Genomic DNA, 27327 nt, shown 5'->3' on the forward strand with positions numbered 1-27327 from the left:
CGCTCCTTAGAACGAGGCCTCATGTATGTCCTCTGCAGGCAGAGCCCCACAGCTGCTTCTTAGGGCCACCTTCTCTGCAAGCTCATGCCCCACTGGCACCCGAGATACCTGATCCCCATTTCTGCTGGCACAGAACACCCGAGGGTGTGTTGGTTCCAGCCTTCCTCCTCCCCCCTCCCTCTGTGGCTATTGAACGCACAGCCTGGGGGTGTTCAGAGCCCTTCCAAGCCCTCCCCTAGCTGCCCACCGCCCTCTTCCTCTGTCGGGACCGTAATAGCCGGTTCTCCCTCATGCAGAGGGAACTTCTGAAGTCAGGCTGGCTCCTGAAAAGTCCTCAGAAAGTGCCAGTCCTGTGACCTCTGTTCTGTGAGTCCCCATCAGGCCTAACAGGTGGGTGTTGCCCCCCCCCACAGCTGGACGAACTGGCTGCTTGTCTGAGCGCCAGTGGAGTGAGTGGCTGCGGCCCGCCTTGGGCTCAGGCGGTGGGAGGGGGTTCACTTTCCGCTTCAGTCACGCTCAGATGGTGAGGACTCTTGAGAGGGAGCTCATGGGTGGGGGCAGATAGGCCCTCGTGGGCCCACCAAGCCCATTCCTCTCTCTTCCCACCCCGCTCTGGGCTCTGAGAGGTTGTTTCATGCCAAGGGCTGAGCTAGCTGGGCCCCGCCCTGCTTAAACTTGCCCAAGGGACCCTCCTTCTCGTCCCTCCCTGCTGGCCCCCATTTGTCGGGGCTGCCTCCCTGGACTGCAGGCACAGCTCCTTGGGGTTCCCTGCCCTCGGGTCCAGCTCTCTGTGGGCTCTGGTCACGCTACTCCTTTGCTCCTTTCCTGCCCCTTCAGACTGAGGGTGGTGACTGCTCCCCACTGATAAAGGGCCCGGGTGCATCATGGCCCCCCTTTGATCCCTTAACCCCACCCACTGCTTTACGTCAGTTCCCTTCCACCAGCCCTTGGGTTTGCCATCGGTGTCTCTGTTTCTCTCTGTGTCTCTGTCTCTGTCTCCCTCCCTCCCGTACATCACACACCAGTGAGTTCTCCAGAGAAGATCTGATCATACTGCATTTACCTCCCTCACTCCCTGTCTCCCTGAAGACCACGGCTCCTGCCTGCCAGGCGGGCTCTCTTCCCAAGGCAAAACCACCCCGTCACCTTCGTGGAGCTCCGTGGCTTACTCCTTTCTGCTGAGAGCCAACACATTTTGTTGTTGTTTTTTTTAAATTCATAAATCTCTATTTCTAGCTTATTCTGAGAGTCCAGTGTCCCCTACAGGGGCGAGATGGTGCGGTGCATTTAAGGCGGAGGCTGCCTCTTGGGGTGTGGCGATGGCCATTGCAGCACCTATAAAGCTTAGAGCAATGCCGGTGCTGTGACAGGCTACCTCTGTAGTCACCAGGTGCTCCTGGTGAGACATTTGCTCTCCATTCAGCTTCCTCTTCCATTTATTAAATCGACAATTGAGTGCTTACTGCATGCATTGCTCCCGATTGCCTATAATAACCATTCTGCAACTTTTCTGCAGCTTAGGCCAACCTTGCTGGGGCTGGCAGCCTTGCCCTGGGGGAGTGCACTGTGACTCGAATAAGCCTGCTCTGGGCCAGGGCCGTGGCAAGCACCCTCTCATCGAATTGTCACGGGAAGGTTCTAGGGCAGGAGTGAATGTCGCCAGTGTGTGGGTGACGGATGCTTCTAATGGAAGTGTTGGCAAGAACGTGAACCACAAGGCATTTCATCCACGTTTGGGGGTATATGTTAACACCACCCCCGCTGGGAAAGAGCATCCGTAGACTTACCTGGAGGCGTTGGTGGGGAACACACCCCAGGAGCAGCGATTCCCCGCCCGAGCTGGAGGTGCGCTTCGGGGAGCAACAGCAAGGCTCGCCATGGCATCATTCGCCAGTCGGTAGAGGGTAAAGTGGGGTGTGTCCATGAGCTGAGAAACTATTGATAGTGACACATGGATGACTCCTGTGCAGACGCCACCGTGAAGGACTCAGGAAGACATGTTGAGTTCAAACACAACGCACAGAGGGAGCCAGGAACACAGCTCCATGTATGTGAAATAGGGAAAGGTGTCTGCACACAGTATATCACCTCTACCCAAAGGTCAGCTGAAGAGAGAGGGGATAAACCAGTAAGGGAACAACTGTACACCCTCCCCACAGAAGTGTCAGCAGGGAGGTCACTTCTCAAGGTGGGTTAGAGAGGAGAAAGGACGCCCCGAGGGCTTCCGCGACGTCAGCGATGCTCTGTGCGCTGGTCTTCCCGCGATGGTTGCTGGGACGCAGGCGTTGCTGATGCATTTCATGACATGATTAAGGAACCTGGAGCTCAGAGAGGAGAAGCTGCTCGCCTCAAGCCACACAGCTGGCCCGTGTCAGATGCGGAACCCAGAGGCTCAAGCCACTCCGCTCTGCTGCATCTTGGGGGTGGCAGCAACACAGGGGGGCAAATGGTGGCCAGAGGAACAGGGCCCACGGCAGACGCTTTCTTTTCCACAGAACAAATATTTATTGAGTAACTGCATAGTGCCAGGTACTGTCCAAGGTGCTGGGGCTGCCACAGACCCGGACTCGGCCCCTGCCCGTGGCGTTCCCGCAGGAGGGGCGCTGAGCAAACTTGGCACATACCATGAGTAAGATGCTCTCAGGGATACACTACTACAGGGCCATGTGGAGTCTGCTGGTCTTAAGGATCTGAAGATCTGACTTTGCAACTCAAATAGATTTCTAGTCCTTGTTTCTATTTTTTTTTAAGTTTTTGAAATAGACTTTAAAGAATGAAGCAGCTTTGTTTTTTCGGTTTTGTGTGCGTGTGTGTGTGTGTGTGTGTTTTGTCCTTGTTCTTATTTTGAGGACAGGATTTCTTCCCTCTGGCGTGCTCACCATTGCTCTCCCATCAGGGCTTGATTCTTAACATCTCTTGGTACAAATGACAAGCTACCTGCTCTGAGCCCCGTTTGTCTGTTTACAAGCCTTCCAACAATTTTATAAGGTCAGTGTGAGACTCACTTCAAAGCCTTTGGAAGTGTAAGACTGATCTTTAATTTTGAAAAAAAAGAGGTATGCTATGCCTTCCTAACAATAAACATTTTGCTTTTTCTGAGTCCCTTTATCTAATTTCAGCGCTGATCAAATGTCCCTTGTTTTTTGTTTTTTTTTTTTACTTCTTTCTTTTTTTGGTATGTTTTTGAGTTCATTTCCATGCACCTTTTTTTTCTTTTTTTTTTTTGCTTATGGTTTTACCAGTGTTGAACAGAGGGGTTCCCTGAGGTGGGAGCCCACAGGTTGGGACAGTGGTCTGCACGCCTGCCGGCTCAGTCAAAGCTCAGCTCCCACTACGCTCCCTGGCAAGCCAGTGAAGGGGCCGCAGGACTCAGGGGACTGACGTCTGGCTCAGTTACTCCATCAGACGCTGAGAGTCAAATACCCTGCTCATTCTCCTTGAAGGCGAGGAGGCATGGAGGACCACTAAGAAGCCAGCAGACAGTCCTCAGCAGCTCTTCCTCACAAAATCTCCTATAACCCAAGATGGGTGGACTGAGGTTCAGAGCGGTGACTTGACGTGTACAGTCAGCACTCAAAGGCAGGCACGTCACCAGGTGTTCAGAGCCCGCAGATGAGAACCCGGTGAGGTGGCTAAGCATCCGGGAAAGACTGGACTAGCTTCGGGGAGGGAGATGGATGCCGTGCCCCCTTCCTCACCCCGCCGCCAGCTCCGAACCCATCCCTGTGGGGCCTGGGGTTAGGCAGACAAATCAAATATACAAAGCCCAGTCTTTGTTTGACCATCTTATCTAACGTGCCTTCTGCTGCACTGGACAGCTGGGGCCTATCAGCTGGGTGGGGACGAGAGGCCGATTAGGGCATGAACCCCTCCCCACTGGCCTTTGACTCCACGGGAGCTCAGCAGAGCTTGGGGCGTGGGAGGATTTCCCTAGGAAGAGAAGGGGGTGAGCCGTGTTGGCAGCCTGGCCCAGACTCTCTTCCTCCATTACAGTCAAATGGATGGATGTGGGTCTTGGACCTATGATGCCCTTGGTGGGGTCATGGTCAAGGTCTTCTCTCCACCCTCGGCGTTGATTCCCCACATCATAAGGAGGGACATAAAATATTTGTCCCCAATTTATTCTACTCTAAGATGACTCAGAGAACTCCCCCCACCCCCAACCATGCCAGCACCCAAGACTAAGTTGTGTTGTTTTTTGCTACAAACGGTAATAGAAGCAAACCTTGGTGGCTTTTGTGGCTTCCCTGGAGAGCTGCATGCCGGAGGGTTGGGGGGAATTCACCCTCCCTGCACTGAGGAGGACCCTTGGGTTCACCCTGCAAGGTAGCACCCACACAGCCAAAGAGGCAGCATCACACCGACTTTTAGGGCTGACACCTCTTGCTTAAGCCAAGAAAGTCACGTCAGGAGCTGTCAAAGGGGGTGAGCATTTTGCAGGTGTCTGTTACCTGAGACCCCCTGGGTAGATACTTCCCTGTGCAGCCTCACGCGCTTTGCTTAGGGGAGCACTAACATCTTGGTCCCAAATACGGAAGGAAGGGACAATCTGCACAAGACTTTGAGACGCTGAAAAAGTCAGCGTCCTGGGAGGAAGCTGAAAATGCGTGGCTGTCAGGACAGAGGAAGTTGTCCCACAGGCACTAGCGGAGCTGAAACATTGAACAGGGAGCGGGGGTAACCAAGAGCTTAGTAGCAAGAGAAAGCAAGTTCTAGTCCTCTGCTGGAGGGACAGCAGAAGACACTATTCCGATGCCAGCGTAAGGCAGACAGCAAGTCCTGTTCCCCTGCTGGAAGCCGGGGTGGGACACCAGGCTATGAAGCCTGTCCTGGGCCTGGGGCCACCTGGAGGGAGCTGGAAGCACAGTGGGCCTAGCTGGGGGGTAGGAGTCCCAGGGGAGACGTGGCTTCTACTGGAGGGGCGTGTTGAGGGCTGGAGGAAGGGAGGTTCCTGGAATTCCTCCCCCAGCTCACCAAGCGCTCATCAGTCCTGCTGGGGCCAAGGCCTGCAGGGAGGTTGGTGGTAGTAACCCCCCACCCTTCAGCCCCCCCCAGCCCTCAGCCTTGGCCATGTTTCTTTGCAGTCTCTTCTATGCTGAGTCCAGACTTGGCAGTGTGACCTTCCTTGACTTTCTCCTGTTTTTTTCAAATCACAAATTTTCTCTTAATTTTGTACTTTACAGAAAATTACTAAACGAAATTTACGTGAAATAGAAGGGTTTTCCATTTTCTTCATTAGCCATTCTCCTGGCCAGGCATGTGGGAAGGCACCTTGCTCCACCCCGCTCAGTGCCAGGAGGCTAAGCTGATGGGCTCCATCCTCTGCTTTCTGGTTAGGCATGGCCAATGGGGGGCCGCAGCTCTCCCTGTTCCTGGGGTCTCGGGTGCTGACAACTCCCCTGGGTCTCTAGCTGTGGGGTACCACGTGCTCCCTTGTAGGTTTCTCTAAGCCTTATCCCAACTTTACAGCCTCTTCTTTTAGCTGTTATAAATAAAACACCCCATCTTGAACATGCCGTGGGCTTCCCTGGGGGTCCAGAGTGAAGACACTGCATGCTGGGCACATCCACTCCTCAGCCCGCATGTGCCCGCTCTCCCGTGACCGCCGCTCATCCAGAGTCATGTTGCGTTGGCTCTTCCCAACTGATGAAGGCAAATCCCTTTGCCCCTAATTTTTCACAGATACAAAAAGAGGCTGAAATAGATAGGTTGGCCTCTTTGCTCACAGGTGAGCATGTCTCCAGAGCAAGTTCTGGATGTTTCCTGGGCCCAAGGCCCCTCTGGTTCTCAGACCCTTAAAATCCCCCTTCCAGAAGAGAGCACAGACTGATATTTCCAGGGAGACTCTGACCTTCATGCAGAAACCCCAAGGTTTTCAGAGGTTGAATGAGAACAGCATAAAGGGGCCAATCGCAGAGCTGGTGGGAAGAGGGGTTCAGAGGACCCGGATGCCGGGGAGGTGGCCCCAGCCTGGCTGGCTCTCCTCTCTGGGGACCACCCCTCCTTCCTCACTGCAGACAGCAGCCCTGAGCTTGGGGAGAGAGGTTGAAAGTATAGAGATAACTGCTAATCTCTAGAGTAAACATTTCTCAGTGCTGGACACTCTGAGAGTCCCGCAGTCCCCTGGGGAGGGACGAGATAGCTCTGGAGGCCGAGGCTGGGGTGGGTGGAGGAGCTGGAGATTGGGTAGAGGTGGGAAGAAACGGGCGAAGGAAGCCCATCATTTATGAGCCTGACAGCCCTGGGAACAGCCTGACTGGAGACAGAGGGAGTCCTCACATGGGACAAGGGTGGAGGAAAAGGACTGGGCGTGGTCTGGGGTATAACTAGAATGTGGGGTGATGGGGTTCAGTCCCTTGTGGTATAAACCAGTCGAGGACATCCAGGGGTTGGCAATGCTACTGATGACAAGAAGCAAATCACACAATTTACAAAGCCAGGTGGGTACTATCATCTAGAACAATGGCTCCCAAAGGGAGTCAACTCAGAAGTTTTATGTAATAGTTACCAAAACAGGCTATTTTAATGGTTGAGTGATAATAATAATGATGACAACAATAATAATATCAGGATTTTCCATTGATAGAAAATTTCCATTGATAGAAAATCTAAAATTGCCCCCAAGCAATTATTTGGCTAGTGGAGTTGAGACTCCAAGGAGTTGAGGAGTGGCTTGGCCAGAACCAGGGTGTTTCTCTCCAGTCTCCCTAGGTCCTGGCGCTTCCAAAGTCATGACTGACAGTAATTCCAGGTCTACATGCTGCTCTAGCTGAGCCAGTGAAAGTGGGGGCTGCTTCCATCCTAGTGCCTCTAAAGAGTCACATGGTGTCTAAGCAGAGTGGGTAGTGATTGGTCATCCTGAGTCACATGTCCATTTCTCAGGGAGGTGGCGTCAACAGCACCTAACTCATGCTGGCTGGAAGTGGGGGGAAGGGCTGTTCCCCAGGGGAAAATCACAGACAGGTGTTCCTAGAAGAAAGGAGAGTATGGCTGGTAGCAAGAACTTGCACACTGGACTCCTGGATCGTGCCAAGTGCTTTATCTGTGCTTTATCAAGCAATCCTGTCAAGTAATTATCCTTTTTCCAGGTGAAGAAAGAGGGTTGTTGGGCACGTAGGTTGTGCCTGGAACCTGGCTGGTGTGAGTGATGCCACAATGAACACGGGAGTGTGGGTTCCCCTTCCAGTGAGTGTTTCTGCATTCTTCAGGGAGATTCCTGGGGGAGATTCCTGCTGGATCATATGGTAGTTCTTTTTTTAATACTTCAAAAACTTCCATACTGTTTTCCTAGAGGCTGGACCTGCCTACATGCCCTCAGGCTGTCCTCGAGGTGGGTATGGGGTGGTAAAATGCACCTGAAGAGGGTCCCCTATACCTCGAAATCAGATGCAGCACTGGGAACCAATATTACCTCAATTAAAAGATTAAATTAGGGGGCCTCCCTGGTGGCGCAGGGGTTAAAGACAGCGCTATCAAGCTATTGCAGCCACTATAGCACAAGTTTGATCCCCAGCCAGCCAGGGGGCAACCCACATGGCGGGGCAGACCTCTCCTGTCTTGCCCACTGCTCCCCTCAGCAGTGGATTTCAGTGAATCTGCCTGTTCTGTTCCCCGCTCTGTCTCCAGTGAATCCTTTCAACCCCTGCACCTCTGGCCTATACCCCAGTTCTTGTATGCATAAATGAATCAATCTTAAAAAAAGATTAAATTAAAAAAAGATATTTGCAAACATATTTAAAAAAAAAAAAAAAAACAACTAAGAGTCCAAGAGTCTCCACCACTGACCTAAGTCTCCCCAGGGACAGGATCGGGGCGTGAGCTTGGGCACCTGACTTCTGAATCCACGCTCTGCCCCTTGATGCCAGAACGGCTCCCTCTTTCCTTCCCACTGGAAAACAAACACACTGAACAAACACCCTAAACACTTGCAATGGCTGGGTCCGCCCAGGGGGCGCACGCTGTGGGGCACACTCAGCTCCTACCACGTCCCTCTTCCATTGTCCCCCTCACCGGGGAGGCTGCAGAACTCACCAGAATGGAAATGAGGTCACTGTAAGAGCAGGCTGACGCTTTTTCTTTTATTTGTGTTATGAAAATGTGCAAACACAGACGCCGGCAGGAAAAAGAGCTGAGGAGCCACACACGCCCAACTCCAGCTCCAACAGGGGCCGATGCTACCCCTACCCCCGTGATTTAGTTTATTTATTGATTTTTGCTACTTTTTTAAAAGTACATAAAGTTATCTTGGGGGTGGAGTTAAGTTTTAAAGCTAGTGAGGAGGCAAAAACCACGCGTGCCCCAAGTTCCCTTCGCAGACGCCGCCCCTGCCCAGAGACACTTCATCCTCTGAGATGTCTTCTCTGACGCGGCCAGGTGAAGGGCCCGCTGGGCAAGGTGTGCAAAGTGCCATCGTCTGCCCCCAGCCTTGCACTCAGCAGCCCCCCAAACAGAACCCAGGACGCCCCGTGGCCACCGTCCACCACAGACGCGCTTTGGGGGAAATGCAAAGGTGGGCAACGAAACGAGGCTGGACGTGGCCGCCCCCATGCCAGTTCCTCTCCTGGCTCTGGCTTTGCGAACACATCGGTCAAGGACGGACCTGGGTGTGCCCTGGGCGACCCCACGTCGGTGTGTGCAGATGTCCTCGTGGCAGAACCACCCACCAACCCGCTTCTCAGGACGACACGCGACAGGACATAAGGGTTCCGACCGCTTCTTCATCTTGGTCTTCCAGAACAGGGCATTCGCCTTCCTTCCAATGCCACGCGTCTGGGACATGAGTTCTGGCACCCGACAGCGAGCCCCGGGCGGCCCATTTCAGCTGCGACAGCCCCGGGGAGAGGCGAGGGCAGGAGGAGCAGGTGGCGGCTGCAGCAGCAGCCCCCCAGCTCTCCCCGGGGTGCCCGCCACCCTCCTGCCCTGGCGGGTCATCCTCAGCGTGGCTGGGGAGCCTGGGAGGACAGCGCGGGGTCCACCTCCCACGGCTGGGCTGCCGGGGCCGGCCGGCTCGCTGGGCCATTAACCGGCGAAGCCACAGCAGTCATAAAATTAATTTCCTCCCTAATATATACAAGACTTTCTCTAGGAGAACGATGGGCCGATTTGATCAAAGTGTGTAAGTGGTGTGCTTATGCTATCAGTTTCAACCCCTTAATGCCCTCCTGTCAAAACAAAATCCTCAAGAAAGGCTTTGAGGGGAATCACATGGGATAATGGGTTTCCAGAAGAGCGTCCTAAGTACTTGGTAACATATACAGAGCTGACTATTAGATCGCTGGTGTAATTGTCCTTATAGTTTAATGTAAACACGCTTATATTAGCAGGCACTTCATCCCTCGCAGACACGGAGGTGCAGGCTGGGGGCGGGGCGGGGGAGATGCCTTCACTGGGAACAGCAGGCTGGGGAGGAGGCCGTCCAGGCCGAGGCGAGGAGAGGAGGTCGGGGGCGCCCAGGGGAGGGGCCTCCGAGGCAAATCAAGGGGACCCCTCTGGCTTTTATTAATGGCCAGCGCCGGACTCCCGGGAGGCCCTTTTGGACTGTTCTTTCCCATCTAGGTTTCGCTCGCCGCAGCCCCCAAAGGGCACCTGGGCAAGGTGGAGTGGGGAGGAAAGGACCCATTTCCTGGATGGGGAAACTGAGGCTTACAGAAGCTCTTTCTGTCTGGGCAGGAAACAGATGCACCCGCAGACATGGTAAGAGAGTCGCGTGAGGGGTCATTCGCGCAGGTGTAGGCTGGGCTAAGTTGACTTAAAGGGCTGGTGGAGAACCCCGAAACTAACAAGCTTGGGGGGGCATTATTGCCACCTTCAGACCCAATGGGGCAGGTGATCTAATGTTTCCAGACCCGGTGAGAACTACTGCTGAAGAGAGCATTGCCTAGAAGACACAGCCTTTGGGCTGGGGGCGGGTGAGGGTGCTGCCCCCCATGTCCGGAGGCCCTGGGAATGGTCCCACTCTCTTCCCTTGGTCTCCTTGGGTCAGACCAGGGAGCTGAGGACACAGCAGCCGGAAGCTGGGCACAGCCTCTAAGAGCACAGCGGCCAGGGGTGAGGGGTGGGGGAGACATAGGGCGGGAGGGTGCAGGGGCACATGGAGACTGTCCATCCTGCGGGGCCACAGTACCAGCGGGGGGCACCTTCCGGCTTCCCGCATACCCGCAGGGCTCCGTGGAGCATCAAGTGACAACTGCGAGGGGCCGACCAAGCCTGTCCTCTCAGAGGCAAGCCTCTGCTTCCATGTACGCCCAGTAGGTCAGCAACTAGGCGCGTTTGACTTCACTTTACGATCGATCGCAGGGGCTGGTGCCGAGCTTCGCCTGTGGGGAGAGGGCATATTTTTCTCTGAGGGAAACAGATAAGAGGTTGGGTGCCCGAAGCCTGGGTAATAATAGCATGACAGCTGGTGATCCATCACTGCTTTCACCGCGGCTGATAGCACTGTCCTGCCCCCTTCGTGGGGACCTGCCTGGAGGAATCCCCCAGGGCCTCTCCTGCCCGGGGCTTCTCTGGTGCTGCTGCCCGGTGACCCTGCCGGGAGTGTGTTGAAGCTCCCTATTGTTTCTCCAGGTACTTTAAATTTGATGCTGGGGGTTAAACATGAAACAATATTTCTGTATCACAGCTTTTAAAAAAATCATTTTTATAGAAAATAAAATGAAAGCCTGGAAACATCGGTAGAGTTCCGTCTAGGATGGCAAGGCAGTGGCCCAGTGCCCACCGCGGCCTCAGGCCCTCTGGCACCCCCTGGGCCAGCTCACGAGTGTCTGCAGTTGCTATCTCTGTGGGCATCTCACCTTCTGCCGGAGGCTTCTTCCTCTGGAAGCTTCCATGTTCCCCAAAGTTTCCCAGCAAGACTCGGCTCCCTCGGGTCTTCACACTCGGGCCTCAGCTTTCCTGGCTGACCACCATGGCTGCGGCTTTTCTCGAGTATCTTCAACATCGTACTCCGTTTTCTTTCTCTGGCACGAAGTACTGTTGTCAGAGAGGTTGATGTGAATCTGGTTTTCTTGCCCTTCCATGCCCTTTGCTCTGTTTGCCTGAAAGCCCAAGGAGTTTGCTTTCTTCTTGGAAGCCCAGTAATGGTGCCAGACTATGGCCAACGACTTGCATCAGTCACCCCGATGTTGTCACCTGCGTGCATGTACTCTATTTATTTTATATGTATTTAATTGTTTGAATTTTTATTGAGATAACGTTGATTTACACTGTTGTTTGTATTTTGGAAGTACAAGATTCTCGCCCCCTGCCCCCCATCCTGGAGTGGGTACCATATTGCTCCCACCACCCTAACACCCCACATCTCCCACCTACCTCATAGCCCATTGTGCTCTCTCCCCACTCTATGCTCTCTCCTTCCCCCCGCGAATGCCTCAGTTCTCTAGTCTGCTTTCAAAGGCTAGTTTTTGAGCTGCCTTTATCTGACCCTTTGTCTGGTTTCTCTATAGTCCTCTGATAAGTGAAACCGTCTGATGGTTTTCCTTGTCCTTCTGACTTACATCACTGAGCTTCAGCCCTTCCAGTTCCATTCACGACACCACAAATGGCATGAGTTGATCTTTTTGATGGCTGAGTAGTATTCCACTTTGTAGATAGACCACAACTTCCTGATCCACTGGACTGTTCGGAGGGACTTAGTTTGCTTCCATAGTTTGGCTGTTTTAAGTAATACCTACGAGTGGGCCAATACCTACGAGTAGAATCACTGAGTCCTATGGTAGATTCACTTTTAACCTTTTGAGAAACTTCCATTATGTGTTTTGAATTTGCAGACTCTTCCAGTGAAGGGAGACTGAGTTCCCAGGTGATACACAGTGGGGTGTGCTCCCATCTTCACATCTTCAGAGCCAGCCTAGGAAACGCAGAGGCCATCTACCCTTTACAGGCGGAGACGGAGGCTTTGCTTAGAGGAACAGAGCAGCAGTGCGGGCCAGTGTCTGGCACATCTAGTGCAGCCAGACAGCCTGGGTTCGAACCTTGCTCTGCCACGTAACCCTCTGTGGTCACGTGGTCTGTCTGGGCATGGGACTCCCATCTGTAAACAGGGTGTAACAATGGTGGCTAGGGTTCGCCAACAGATCACACCAAGGGCTCTGTAGAGTGCCTGAAATACAGGAAATTCTGCCTGAGCGTAGCTCAGAGGATGTTCTCTCATCAAACTAGATAAGCTGTCCACAGTCGCAGCACAGAAAGGCGTAGGCAGAAAGTGCTGGCTTGATGCACAGCAGCCCGCTTTGGGGGGACTTTGGCAAACTGTCCAACATAGTCATGATTAAAAATTAAATTATGGAGGTTTATGATGAAAGAAATTATGTTTTTGAAAGGTAATAAGGCTCCCACCACTTGGATCTGGTGAAGTTCTGGTGGAACATTCAGAACTGGACCCTCTTCCAAATCTCTTCCTGACGGTGACCAGTGATGGCCACATACGCCATGGACATTGGCACATACTCCAAATCGGGGCTCCCTCACCCCCATGAGAAGAAGTGGCTAGATAAACATTTACTAATAAGTAACACCATTGCCTGGAACCCCAGTCCTTGGTTCCTCATGTGAGACTTTTCCTGGTGCTCTAGGGACTGAGTTCCTGGGGAGAAAGCACTTATTTCCCAAACGTAGGACCACTCTGGTTTGGAGGGTGGCCAGGCAAGGGGCCCTGATGTCAACTCACATCAGACAAAGGGCCAGGGGAGTTGGCAAGAGCAGCTCGCACCTGCCCCACAGGACGTCTGGCTATTAGGTCCAGGCTTCCAAATGCTACTGGGAAGCCAAGGGCCACGGGTGGGGTGGATGCGACGCTTTGCTTCTGGGCACTGCCACCGTCCTTCACGCAGCATCCTGCCCCTGCTTGGGCAAATTCCTCACTGGTGATAAGGTGGCTCCATCTCAGAATTTTCCCATGTTGCTGACAGTTTTAAACCAATAGATTTATGGATGTTCAAGTAATAGAAATATTTAAGGCAGACCTGTTGCTCTTATCTGCAAAGACTGGAACACTCCTCTCCGGGGGGGGAGAAAGCAAACTCATAAAGGAGAATGATGTTGGTGAACAGGCTGCAGGGCTGGGGGCGGGGGGTGCCGCCACCGTCTCCATACCAGGCTGGGCTGCAGGCTGTCCCCAGCGCCTGGCTCACAGCCTTTCTGCTGATTCTTGATGCCACCAAAATTGCTCTTCACAACTCCTTCTCTTCTCAGATGACTTGGCGTCTGTTCTCTTGTTTGCATCCCAAAGCCCCAGGTGGTCACGCTCGCCAACATTCATGGAGCCACCGCTGCAGGTACTCAGGCTTTAGACATGCAGTTCTACGGCATCCCTGGAGACTCTGCTTGGCCCTACCCCCTGGGGTGCCACTTTTCTGCTGAAACTTCATGGAGTTTCTCACCCTCACCCTGCATATAAAACTCACTCCTGCCACAGGGCCTTTGCACCTGCCACCCCGCCACCCAGTACCGTTCTTCCCCTAGAGACAGCCATGGGGCCCTCTCTCCTTCAGGACTCTGGTCAAACATAGTCAGGGAACATGGACGGGATGGTGGTGTTGGAAGGTGGGGGTGTCCAGGTCCTTCACTGGGCACCATGAGGAGAGTGATGGGTTTCACAAGGAGTCCTAGATATTTGCAGGCTGTTCAAGGAGATAGATCTACCTTGTTCAAAACTGAAGATGCGAGGCCGGCACTGGAAGAACAGGCTTGAAACTTATCCACAAATGGATGGGGCATTGGTCAGGGCCGAGGCAGGAAGCAGAGGGCCATGCATGGGGCAACTGGGGAGATTTTAATCAAGGAAAACTTTACGGGAAAGTGAGCAAAGAAAGGAGACTCACAGAGGATGGAGAAGCACCCTGGGGACCAACAGCTACCAACAGCGGGACCTTCACACCTGTATCAGTCAGGCTTCTCCAGAGAAACAAGTGATAAATAGAGGTGGCATATGGCTAGGGATGGAGGTGAGGGTGGGGGCGGAAGTAGAGATCCATCTCTCCATATAATAGATATATGCATAAAATACACATACACATATAAAAACTCATTTTAAAATTTTAATTTCTAGGAACTGGCTTACACTATTGTGGAGGCTGATTAGTCCAAACTCTGTAAGGGCAGACTCGAAACTCTCAGGCCACCATCATGAGGCAGAATTTCCTTTTTCAGGGAAAAAAAAGTGTTTGCTCTCAAGGCCCTTCAACTGATAAGACAAGGCCCACCCGCTGTATGGAGGGATGCTCTATACTCAATCACCTGATTATGGGTGCTTGGCACATCTCCAGAATCCCCACAGCACCTAAAGTGTGATTGAACAATAGGCTACTAGAGCTTGGGCAAGCTGACACATCATCATACTGACTCTTGGACCCCCCTGAGGCCTGAAGGGGCAAATAGAGGGAGACTGGTTACCAAGATCTGATGAGAGCTGAGGTCCAGGAAGAGGGGCTGCCTATGAGGGCCTTTGGAAGAGAAAGGGGGGAGAGGAAATAAGGGGGGAGGGGAGGCAGGGAGGAGGGAGACGTGTCCACGTTCCATATAGAATCCTCAGATGTTCGTGTTCTCTGCTGTTTGATCCTCATAAGAACTAGACCATCAGATAATGTGCTTTTATTCTGAACATTTTTTTCCTCTAAATAAATTCTTTGAATTTATTTATTCCCATTTTACAACGATGAGCAGAGGCACAGAGTGGTTAAGTGGCCATCATCAGCCTTGCTGACTCCGCAGCTGGTTTCTTGGTGAGTTTTCCTCATTTAAAGGCGGACGGGACGGCAGCCAGCCCCGCGGGGACAGCAGCAGAGGCCGGAGTCTAGACCACCTGCTTGTCTCTTAATCCTATCACCATTGGATGATCCTGGGCCAGTGACTGACCTGCCCTGTGTCTCCATTTCTGAGAGAGACAGAAATGGAGAGCAGGGACAATGAGAGTGGCGACATCAGCGTAGATGAGAAGTTCACGTGACGTCTCGTACAACGTGGCAGGCGTGGGAAGAGTTGGGAGTGTCCGTCACTACATTCACCCATCAGAGCCCTGTGCACTAGCACATCGACTCCATGCGCTTCCCTTCGAGCCAACTTCCCATCTCGTCCCCTCCCAAAACGTAAAAAATCTTGTAGCTTCTCATCAACAGAGTTCACAGCCACACGAGGGCTCGGAATGGCTTTCCCCAAGCCAGGAAGGGCATAACTTACAATTCCTAGGAGATGTGGCTTCAGGTCAGTAATCAATACCTACTGTGTGAGTGTGAGCAGCTAGCTACTACCAGGCACCCTGACGCTGCATGCATTTATACAAAATGTGTTCCCCATTACCACGATTCTACAAACAGAAAAATGCTGTCAGCGCTTCAACAGAGCTCCCAGCACCGAAGCCGGTGCGTGATATACGGGCTTCCTGCCTCTTCGTGGCTTCTTTGTTGGGGATTCTTTGTTCCCTGCCTTGTAGGTACCTGGATGTTTGGTATGAAGTGCTAGGCCTGGGTCACAGAATCCAGAATCTCAAAGTGAGAGGGCAGCTCTGGGTGCGGGATAAGAGTTGTGTCGTAGAGGAAGAACAGAGTTTGCTGTTCTGGTTCGTAGCATTCATGAAGTCATTCCTATACTCATTCATTCAGTTATTGATTCAACAGATATTGGTCAGCCTTAGGCAGACAAACCTGGGGTTTATCGCCCTATAAAATACCCTCTTCCTGAGTGTGATTATAATCTGTGACTTGCCTCTCACCAACAGAATATGGCAAGGAAGGCATTTTGCAGATTATAGTATGAAATCAGTTGGTTTTTCTGGTTCATCAAAAGGGAGAGTATCCTGGGTGGGCCTGACTTCATCAGGTTAGGTGAAAATCTTTAAAACAGCACTGGACCCTCCTTGAGGTCAGACTTTCTTTCCTGCTGACCTTTTCCAACCCATAGATTGAGCTTGGGAGCAGATTCTTCCCCAAGCAAGCCTCCAGATGAGAACACAACCCACTGATGCCTTGACTACAACTTGTGAGATCTGGACAGAGAACCCAGCTGAGCCATGCACAGACATCTGGATCAAGGAAAGCATGAAATTATAAATGTGAATTATTTAGAGATTCTCAGTTTGTGTAATTTGTCACATAGTGGAATAAACTAATACAAGCACCTATTTTGTGCCAGATACCATAAAAGATATTGAGGGTAAAATAATACACAAAATTAGGCCTCCCTGGTGGTGCAAGGGATTAAGACACAACCTATGAAGCAATCCCCAGCATCTGCAGCACAAGTTTGATCCCAGGTCAGCCAGAGAGCAACCCACATGGCGCAGCAGACCTCTCCTGACTTGCCTGCTGCTCCCTTCAGCAGTGTACTTCGGTCAATCTGCCTGTTCTGCTCCCCATTCTGTCTCTGGTGAAGTCTCTCACCCCCACACCTCTGGCCTGTACCCCAGCTCTTGCATGCATAAATAAAAATAAATCTTTTAAAAAATAATACACAAAATTGTCTCCACTCCTCGTTCCCAATATGTTTTCGGTCTGGTGCCAGGTGAGGCACAGAGGAAACGTCTGTGTTGACTTAGACCTGGATTGTCAGCTAATGCCGTTTCTATGTGACCTTGACCAGATTCTCTGAGGCTCAGTTTTCTCAGGCAAAAATAGAGACAGCCAAATCTGCCTTCTGTAGCCTTCCTTGGTGTGCACTGAAAATTGAAATCATTGAACAAATGCAAGTCATTACAATATTTTAATCGAATTGATTGTTTTTCTCTGGTCTTGTGCACTGTACTCCAGCACCTTAAAAACAATCGCCCCTTTTTTTACAAATGAAATATTGGAGTGACTGCATGATGTCTCCTCACCATCCTCCCCCTTCCTTGGCAACAAATTCTCAAATTTTTAGCAGGATACATCCAGAATGTATTAGCAGGGTACATTCCCCAGTTTTCCTTGCAGAGAGATTAACCACACGATGAGATTTTTGACATAAATACAAGTAGAAATATTGTGTTGTACTTTGGAGAAATGCCCTTAAGGGATAGAGCTGCCAGATAAAATAGGACTGGGTGATAGGACACGTAGTTAAATTTTAATTTTAAATAAATGACAATTAAAATATAATTATATTAAACACATATTTAAGAAATATATATCTCCATAGTACTTATGCTAAAAATTAATTTGTATGCAAGTTCAAATTTAACCTGTAGTTCATTTAGATATCTATAGTTTTATTTACTAAATCTGACAATCTTAAGGGAGGGAGTAACTCCTTCATCCTTTTCTGTATAATGGCTTGTGGTGTGATGGCTGGAGTCCTCGCAGCCATCCTGTGTCATGAGGATGAGGCCACACTCTAGGGATGATGAAACACTGAATTGGAAGAGTTTGGTTCTTTAGAATATTAGGAATAGAGCAGCCAAATCAACCCTATATTGACTATCTCTGGGCTTACTTTATATGGAGAAAAAAAAAAAAACATCTATCTTGTTTAGTCTATTGTTACTTGGGGATTTCTATTTGGTGTAGCAGAACCTCATCCAAATTATTACATGGCCCATCCAACAGTTAACACAAACTAAAATAAACAGTCCTATTTATTGAGTAGAATAATTGCTTTCACCTATTCTTTATGTACACCAGGAACTGTTCTAGACCCTTTGCAAATATCTCTAAATAGTACAATAATTCAGGAGGAATTTATTATCTTTGTTTCACAGATAAACTGAGGCAGGAAGGTAAAGTAACTTGCCCAAAGACACACAGTCAGTAAGTTGCAGAGCTAAAATTTGAGCCTCAGGACTGATTGATTTCAAAAGCTTTCCCCCCCCATTAGAAATTAGAGATTTTTTTCCCCAAACTGTTTTTTTCCCCCCTCTTTTGAATCTTCATCTCCATTAGGCCAGGAGACAGAAGAAGTTCCTCAGCCTGAGTCCCACGTTTATTGTATTGAAGTACAGCTTTTATTTTTATTTTTTATTTTTTTAAATTTTCTAGAGGCATGTCTTATTTATTTATTATTTGTTTGTTTGTTTGGTTTATACATGCACTGGGTACAGTCAGAAGCGCGGGAGGGTGAGAGAATTCACCAGAGCCAGAGCGGGGAGCAGAGCAGGCAGAAGGACCGAAGTACACTGCTGAGGGGAGCAGCGGGCGGCAGGAGAGGTCTGCACGCCATGTGGGACCCTCCTCCGGTGGCCGGGGAGCAGCCGGGGATCGAACCGGCACCCCAGAGGCCGCGGGCAGCTTCGCAACCCAGCGCTCAACCGCTGCGCCACTGGGGAGGCCCTGAAGTACAGCTTTTAAAAGTCAGAAAGCCATCCCCAAGCTGGCACGGCCGTCAGGCCCTGGGGAGGGCTGTGACGCTCAATGGCCTCTGTCAGTAGGAAGGACGCAAGTGTGTGCCCAAGACTGTCTGTTGCACAGATGGGCGCCTGACGTGGAGCAGGTGCAAGAAGTTTGTCTGCCTATGTCAGGATGGTGAGGAAGTGACCAGGAGGGACACAGACCTGCCCTGCCCTCTGCTGCACCCAGGGTCCTCTTGCCACATGGGACCTCTTGCTGTGGAGGTTGGAGAGGGCAAGAGGAAGCGGGCGATGTGCCCCCCAGCTGCTCATCACCTCTGAGGTCAGACCCCTCACCTTGGCAGAACCAAAGCTGACGTGCCCAGACTCGCAGAGAGAGGAGCCCCCCAAGCATTGTGTCTGTAGCTGCAGGGTGTGAGAATGAGGCCCCGGGGCGAGAGTGAGGCACCATCACTGGTTCAGAATCCTTGGAAGGAAGGGTCTTATGTTTGTCTACACTGCCAGCACCCAGATGGCCCAGGCACACAGTAGGTGCTCAGAAAATAATCTGGCAAATGAAGACAAATGAAATGTTCAATGGTCTCTCGTTCCATTCCATGTGACAGAAATGGAGAGAAAACTGTCAATAATAATTACAAAAATATCAATTATAATACTAGCAATAATAAGGACTGCTGCTGTCTCACCTACTGTGCATCAGTCACTATTTCAGGAAAGGGAGGCCCAGAGAGGGCATGTCACTCGTCCAGCGAGGAGGAGGTCCGGGGCTTGAACTTCCGATGACTCCCAGTCTCTGCTCTCAGCTCACACAATTAGTTGCCTCCAGGTCTCACTGGTGACAGCAACTTCTTGACAACTAAGGTCCGTGTCTCTGCTTTGGAGACATTTGTGGATGCCAGGCTACTGCCAGGTTGACTTCATGCCCGAGATGTTCCAGGGAGCTGAAGAGATGAAAACACCATCCTCCCATCCGAGGGTGCCCCGGGTGTCGGGGGGCTCTCATTGCCCCTGGCATCTCGTCTCAGCCTGCCTCTGCCTCCAGAGCATACCCACCGCCCGTGCCACGCTGCCTTGGGCCCGGCGGCATCACAGGTAGTACAGACCCGGGCATCCCTGGCGTGAGGTCAGGGGTTAGCCTCGGTGCCCTGATACCCCCCACATCGCCGGCTTCCCACAGTAGGTGCGCCCTACACACTTGCTGACGGACCGCTGATTGATCTGATTCTATAAAGTGCCTCGCTCGGCCACATGAGCCCAGAGAGGCTTAATAAAGGCTTTTTGAAGATGATAAGAAACAGAGCTGCCTTGTTAAGATTCCGGGGGCCTCAGATTCTTCTTCAGCGGCAATATCTTTCTTTCTTTCTTCTTTTTTCTTTTTTAAGTGCTGGCAGATAAAGCTCGCCGACCGTCCAGTGGGTGACACTGGAGAAAGAGCTTTGGGGCTTTTTGATTTTTAAAGGAGTATGTTAAAAGCTGTTCACATTAAAATCTGGGTTCTAGTGGGCTGGCCTCCCCACCCCCCCGGTGGAAGCCAAGTCAGGGAAGCCTGGGTGAGCCTGGTGTTATGATGGTGGGAACCGCCGAGGGCTGGCCCCCAGGGCCTGGGGTCTCACCCAGCTTGGCCACCACGACTGGAGGCCCCGAGGACGCCCCCAGCCATGGCTTCCCAGCTGCGAAGTCATGGGGTGAGATGAGTACGCTCCAGGGTCTTTAATGCCCCTGATGCCTGCGTTTGCAGACGCTCAGAGGGGCGAGGGTTCTCCTTGCCCAGGCACAAGAGGGGCCAGAGGGCGCCCCTGAAGGATGCCATTTCCACCTGCACGGATGAGGCAGGCCGTGGGCCAGGAGAAGATCAAAAAGATGGTGCTTCCCCACCCTCAGCCCTACCCCAAGACCAGGTTCTCCTCCCCATGGGGCGCCTTCCAGGGCCAGTGAGAGCAAGACTGAGTGTGGGAGGAGGGAGGACCAGGGATGGGAGAGGAGAGAAAAGGGGATCAGGGGAGGGTAAAGGGAGACAGAGGGAGAAAGGGCGGGAGAGGGAAGGGGGACGAGGAGGTGCAGAGCAGAGGTTTTTAATTTTTTCTATTTATGAGTTTCTTTGAAAATCTGAAAAAAGCTCTGGACCTGCTCCTTGGAAAAAAACACACATATGTACAAAACTTTTCATCTAACTTTAGGGGATTTAAATTTAAGGGCCCCACTAATCCCAGGTTAGGACTCCTAACATAAAAAATGGAGGCGGAGGAGGAAGGAAGGTGGTGGTGGGGGACAGGCCTTGAGGAAAGAATTTGCATCCAGGTGAAAACAAGAACCTTTTGGCTTAGAACAGGGTTCTAGAATCTTGGGGACCGGAACCCCAGCTCTGCTCCTTTGCAGCTGCGGCCACTTGGACCAGTGGCTTGAGTGTCTGTTGCGGGTTCCTCCTATTTACAGCGGGGTCCTTAGCTTCTCTGGCTTATGCTGCGCCCCGGGCCCCTGCAGGGAGATGGTGCTTTTTGCCCTGGGAATTATTTGACTTAGAGAATGTTTTCCCTTGCAGTGCAGCTCCCTCAGGGTTAGACCAGAGGCTGGGGTGCGTTGAGGGTCCTGTTGCCCCAGCATGGTGCCTGAACTAGCAGGACCAGGGAACTCAAAGAAATGCAGAATGCCAGGCCCCACCCCAGACCTATGGAATCAGCATCTACCTGTTAACACAGTTCCGGGGAGGGGGGGGGTGGTCTACAAATATTCAAATGGAGTTCCATGAGAGCCAATAAATGATTAGATGTGCCCCCAGCCCCGTGGGTTGGCATAAAGCAAACCCCAGCCCAAGTCAAGCCCCAGGGCCCCTGGGCCAGGACAGCCCCTTTCCCTGCTCCTGTCTCCACCTTCATGGGACCAAGATTTCAGCACTCAGCTCTTCCCAAACAGCTTCCCTCAGGCTGACTGCCGCCCCTCCCTAAAACCCAGCAGCCAGGTTAAGGTTGTCACCAGGTGCACACGCAGCCAGCTGTCACTCCACGCGCCTGTAATCGGAAGAAGCTGCCGGCGGCGATCCCAGGGCAGCACGCTGGGAAAAGACCAGATCTCAGCAAGGGGTGCGGTGGGCCGCATGCCATGAAATCGCTCTGCCTGGAACATAAAGCATGAGCTGAACACAGGAAAAATCAATAGCAGCAACAATTATCACTTACTAAGTCTTACCATGTGTGGGAACCCACACTGGGGCTCTGGCTGCATTAGCTAATTTAATGCCCCAAACAGTCCTGTGGGGCAAGTATTAGTATTTCATTTCACGACTATGGAAACTGAGGCACAGGTTACTGGTCTGAGGTCACACAGCTGGTAGGTGGAAAAAAGCACTGAGCAGATAGAATGTCGCTCAGGTGGACGTTGTGGGCAAAGCGGGCCTGCCCAGTCTCAAACATACTTTGAACTGACATTAAAAAATTACACAGATGATCTGGACTTCTGGATTCCTTGGGAAAATCAGGATGCTTGTACTGCAGGAGTCTGGGGTGGGCCCTGCATTGCCCAGGTAAAGAAATCCCCACCATTCATCATTTATGGTTTGTTCAGACCCTACTCAGTGCTGAAGATTGAACACTTCAGTGAATAATAATACTAATAGCTCACATGTATGGAGTGCTCACTATGTACTAAGCACAAGGCTATAAGATGAAAAGAACAGGCATCCTGGACCTCCCTGGTGGTGTAAGGGGTTAAGATACAGCACTGTGAGGCTATTCACAGCCACTGCAGCACGACTTTGATCCCTGGCCAGGGAGCTACCCACATGATGCAGCAGACCTCTCCTGTCTGGCCCGCTGCTCCCCTCAGCAGTGTATTTCAGTCAGTCTGCCTGTTCTGCTCCCCACTCTGTCTCTGGTGAATCCTGTCACCCCCTCCCCTCAGCCCCCGCATCTCTGGCCTGTACCCCAGCTCTTGTATGCATAAATAAATAAATCTTATACAGAAGTCACCAGAACCTGGCTGAATACTCCCACGGAAATCCTTCAGCCTTGTCCTTGAGGGAACCAAGGCTAAGAGTAAGAAGATGAGCAAGAATAAGAGCAAAAGAGGATGAAGAAACGCAACTTAATATTGTTGGAATCTGGTGGACAGCAACTAACTTTGGTGAACTGTCAGGAACCACAGCGACCGAGGTGGGTAAATGCACTTGGCGATGGACTTTCCCCCTGGGAAGAGGGCGGGGGCCCAATCCTCCAGGCTGTTTGCAGCTGTCAAATTGTCTGAGTCCCAGTGGCTTCCCCGGCCTCCAGAGCTGCTGTGTTAGATGCAATGAAGCACGAGATAGAGAAGCAAAAAGTAAAACAGCAGAAGAAATGACAGATTCGCTTTTGTGCTAAAAGAGAAAGCAAGGGAAAAGAGGATATTCCCGAAGAAGGCCAGGGAGATGTGAAACAGTGTGAAATCAGTTATGAAAAGAAATTTCAGAGCTTCCAAGGTCACAAACTTAAAATAAGTAGACAGTAAAATTCTTTAAAAGGCCTGGAAAGATGGAGTTTTGCATGGAACACTTCGGGGCAGGAGAGCCGAATTGAATACTGATAGAATCTGCAAATGACCAGGATTTTTGTGACTGTCTTCTCTTTTTTTTCCTTTTCTGGAATAAAACAATCGGTCAGGCAGCCAAGGAGTCTACGCCACAGCGTCCTCGCCCAGGACTCACGTGTCAGCTTAAATCCCCCCAGGCACGAGGCGCTCAGCGCCCACCAGAGCTGCCCTTCCCACGCCGCCACTAAGCATCTTTCAAACTCTTCTTTAGATCCTAAACCTGCCTCCTCCATTTCCACTGGGGCTGGAAATTCACGCGCCATGTCACCCTTCCGGAGATTCGGGGCCATGGGCCTTCTCCTTGTGCTCCCCATGATGGGGAAGCGGATTGGAGGAGGCGCCTCCTGGGGATGTGTTGGGTTCTGCAGGGATAGGGGTGCAGGGGGAGGGTCTGTCATTGGCCTGTGGTCTCTCCCCACGTAGCTCACACTTACAAAGTCCCAGGGGACCCCTCACCCCAAACCGGTGAGCTGCGCCAGACCTATGTCCCTCGGAGAGGCTCATAGATGGGGAGTCCATTGCTCTTCCTTTCCCCCTCTTTGTCTCGCCTGTTCATTCATGTCCCCCTTCTCTTGTCTCCCGGTCCCCCTTTCTGCTTCAGTTCCTGTCCTGCTCCTTTACTCTTCCATGGACACTGCCCCACCCATGGCCACGTGCTCCCTTTCAATCAGGTTCCCTGGCACCCTTCCCTCGCCTCTGCTCCCCACCACATGGTCTGCATACACTCCCCTCCACATCTCGCGGGTCATCAGCCACTCCTCTTGGAAAAGTCCCCTCCCCTTTCAGTGTATCTGCAGACATTTTATAATGGACACCCTAGGGTATCCTTGGCCCGGCCTGCCCTCAGCTTGAACCCCCAATTCCAACCTCTAGGGCTGCAGACTTCACAGCTAACTCCCAGCTGGACATCTCCCATCCTGTCCCAATTAGACTCACCATCTTTCTCCCTAACCTCCAGCTCAGTGAATGGCACCGTGTCCACCCAACTGTTTGAACTGAAAACTCAGGGTCATTTCATCGCCCTTTTTGCTCCCCCACCTCCAGATTGTCATCAGGTTCCACCATAGCTCCCTCCAGACCTGTCTCGAACAAATGTCCCCTTCACCACCCACACGATGAATGACTGTTGACTGAGTGAATTCTAGCCTGCCCATCAGGGCATTCGACATGTCTTTGGGGAACTAACAAAAAGGCTCCAATGAAGTCTCCCAGTCAACTCGCTGGCGTCCCCAATCTGTCTTCTATTCCGTGACCACAGGCTTCTTGTAAAAGTCCTATGACAGTGTCTCTTCTCAGCTCACATACCTTGCAGACTCCTCATGTCTCTAAGCTGAAGTCAGGCAGCTCCATGGGGCCATCCTGTGCCCACACTGCCCTCTGCCAGTCCTTCACCCTCAGTGTGCCCAGCCTGGAACTTGAGCTCCATCAGCGCCCAAAATTACTTGTACGTTTCTCTGCCTTTGCTTGTGTTAGCCCACCTGGCTGCAATGGCGGTTCGCTTTCCCTGTCAGTCAGTTAATTCCAACACATTCTTAAGAATGTCCTGAAGCATCTATAATTCATCAGCTTTTATATGGCCAGCAGAGATCATTCCCCTTTGCCCTGGTGAGCAACCTGAGGATCCAGCAGAATTCGTGTTGGCGTGAAGCATTTAAACCATCCTTTCGTGGACCATTTTGCTAGCAATCTATCAGGTTGATTTCAGCTTTTCTCTGTTATAAACGGTGCTGACTATCTCCAGGTGTGAATATGCCTTGCTCCACATTTTGAATTATTTCCCCTGGCTAGATCCTTAAAAGTTAGACTTGCTATGGAGAAACATGTCTTTGATTGGATCTCCTGCCAAATCATTTTTGCAAACAGGCAGGGCCACCTGCGCCGTGGTTGGTTCTAGAATTCGGCCTCCCACCTGGGTCTCCCTGGTGTGGAGAGAGAAGAGTGAAATGTGATGTTGGCAACAGAGCTGAGTTGCCATTTGGAAATAACAAACCCATTGGAAGGAGGAATTGGATCTCCACTTAGAGTGAGTCAAAGCGGTTTAAATATGGAACCTGAGGAACACAGAGAAGCAAGATGAGAAGGAAGATGTCTGAAGACTTAATCGAGAGACCCCTGCGATCCGCACTCGTCAGGAAAATGGCATCAATTTTATTGCACGAAATGGATGCATTTCAACGGATGCTTTAGGTGACAGCAGAAGACCTGAGTCACGGAGTGTCCGGTTTCCTGGAGATTCATGGTTTGGGGTTTCTGACAGCCCAGCTTCGTATCACTTGAATCCACTTACCCGCAGCACAATCCAATGGAAAGTAAAAAGAGACTTTAAAACGCTTATTTAAAAAATCCTCCTAAGGTGTGTTGTACATCAAATAGCTCTTAAAAACCACGGCCCCACTTTCATGATTTAAGTGTAAATGATTCTGAAACATATGGATTACATTTTCCTTGAATTCCTCCTGGTTTTAAAAGTGAAAGGCCGAGGAAGCGGGAAACCGTAGATTGCCTGGATTGCTGGAGACTGGATTTGTGGGCAAACACAGAGAACCGTGGGCCGGGAAGCTGAGCTGCGGGATTTCTACTATCAGCGCGGCCTCAAAGGAGGGCTGTTCTGTTGAAACCCTAGAGGAATCTTTACTTGGGGGTCCTGGCCAGGCACAAAAAGGACCTAGCGCAGCCATTTCCAAACTCTGATTAGTGAGTGGAAATGTTTTAAATTGCTAGTTGGAAATACAGATCCCAAGGCTACACCCCAGTTACTCTAAATCAAAACTTCTGCACTGTGGCCCCAGGAATCTGTATTTTTAACAGGCCCCAGCCACCAGGTTGACTAACTGCAGATCATTCTTTACTGTGCCATCACCTTGGCCTCTGCCGACCCTGGCCTCTGCCCCCCAGATACCAATAGCACCCCTACACCCAAGTCATAACAACCAAAAATGCCTCCAGATGTTCCTGGGGAAGCAGGTGGATGGCAAAATCGCCCCCCCTGTAGAAAGAGGGCTCTAAAATGGCTGATCAGAGGATGTACAGTTAACTGCCGGTGTGTTTCTGCTGGGTGTGAGTTTTGGGGAGATCTGTACATCAAAGACTGAGAAGTTAGGAAAGTGGGGGTTTTGCATCTCCCACCACCCCTAACGTTCCTTAGGTGTTCACACTTCATACGTGCATAGATTGGCTCTTCCCTGCTTCACCTCCTCAGTACCAGAGTTATCACCTGTGCACCCTCGCCCTGTGTCCAGGGATATGGGATGAAGCCCCCTCCTTGGCTTTGCCCACGTGACTGGCACCTGCCAATGGGATGCTCAGGGAGGTGGGTGGTGCAAAGGCTTAGGTGTCTGGGCTTGTTACCCCAAGTCCTTGCTGCCCCTTCAGCCCCAGGTGCCTAGAATGACCCCTCCTACGGAAAACCTGACTCCAACGGGAAGCCTGGAGCTCAGCCTGGGCCAGCAAAACCACAGCCACCCTGAGATGCTCGCGCACAAAGACGTGTGGTTACTCTGGGGCTGGAGGCTGTTGGTTACACAGACAAACCCAGGCCTGGTTGCGGCACGCGGACGCCCCGAGTGCCCACGGGAAAAAGGCGCAGCACAGCAGCCCGGGCCGGAGCGTGCACGCCAGAAAGACCAAGTCTCAGCCCAAGTCCAGGCCTGCCCCTTCCCAGCGAGTTCCTCACCGGCGCGGGCTCCGTGCCTCATCCATGAAATGGACACAAGAGGATTCTGCAATCTTGGGTTCCTCGTCTATTCAGGAGCTCAGATGACACAGAGAGAGGGCTGTGCCAACCGCAGCATTGTAAAGGTGAGCTGGTGTCATTAGCCTGGAGGCTCAGGGACATTGAGCGTGTGCCGTCCTGCCTCCCTGCCCTGCCCTGCCCCTCCTTCCTGAGCGCCTTTTCTTCCTTCCTCCCTCTTTTCCTTCCTGCCAATCACCAATGCCAGCCGAATGCCTCCTAATCACCAACCCTGTGCTGGGACGGACCAGCTACAGGTGGGTGCGGCCTGTGTGTAAGTGTAAACCAGGTACCCCTGGCTGGGGCACAAGAGCCCACAAAGAGTTAATCCCCAGGTAACCAGGAGCCAAATAAATTCCGCTGTGCTGATGCTCCCCAATCATCATTAGTCACGGCTGGTTGGCCGGGAGGCTGCTGAGGCTGCTCCCTGGGGCTTATCTCCCTGGCTTCTGTCCTCTGGGCAGCCATATTTCAGGTTCTGAAAACAGATGACCCCAGGGTCGGGGAAATGAAAGCCCCATTCAACAGGTCTGCGGGCACTGGGGGGCAGGAAGGCGAGGGTCAGTTCAGCAGCTCAGTCCCCGCCAGGACAGGCTCAGGGCACGTGCCCAGGCCACCCCCCCTCCACCCGTGACTCTCACCCTCCCTCGCAGGCCAGGCCCGAGGGCCAGGGCAGGGTGGCCAGGGTGGGAGGCCGGCCTCCACACAGCAGGTGGGCTGAGGGCCGAGGCCTGGGTCCTCTTTGCACAGCGCCTCCCAGGATGCTGGGACACTGCCCACAGGTGGTCCC

At 51.9% G+C, this 27327-nt stretch overlaps 1 long non-coding RNA gene across 1 annotated transcript; it reads right to left on the reverse strand.

Annotated features, from left to right (window-relative positions):
- Positions 1-14028: 14028 nt before the first annotated feature.
- LOC119245317 (uncharacterized) lies at positions 14029-14494 on the reverse strand. The gene is made up of 3 exons (XR_005125266.2): positions 14392-14494; positions 14236-14278; positions 14029-14139 (listed from the first exon to the last, which is right to left on the reverse strand). It is a non-coding gene; the product is annotated as an uncharacterized LOC119245317 (long non-coding RNA).
- Positions 14495-27327: the final 12833 nt, after the last annotated feature.

The sequence above is a fragment of the Talpa occidentalis genome, unplaced genomic scaffold (assembly GCF_014898055.3).
Source record: "Talpa occidentalis isolate TD23 unplaced genomic scaffold, MPIMG_talOcc4v2.1 talOcc4.14, whole genome shotgun sequence".
In the NCBI taxonomy this organism is placed as follows: Eukaryota; Metazoa; Chordata; class Mammalia; order Eulipotyphla; family Talpidae; genus Talpa; species Talpa occidentalis.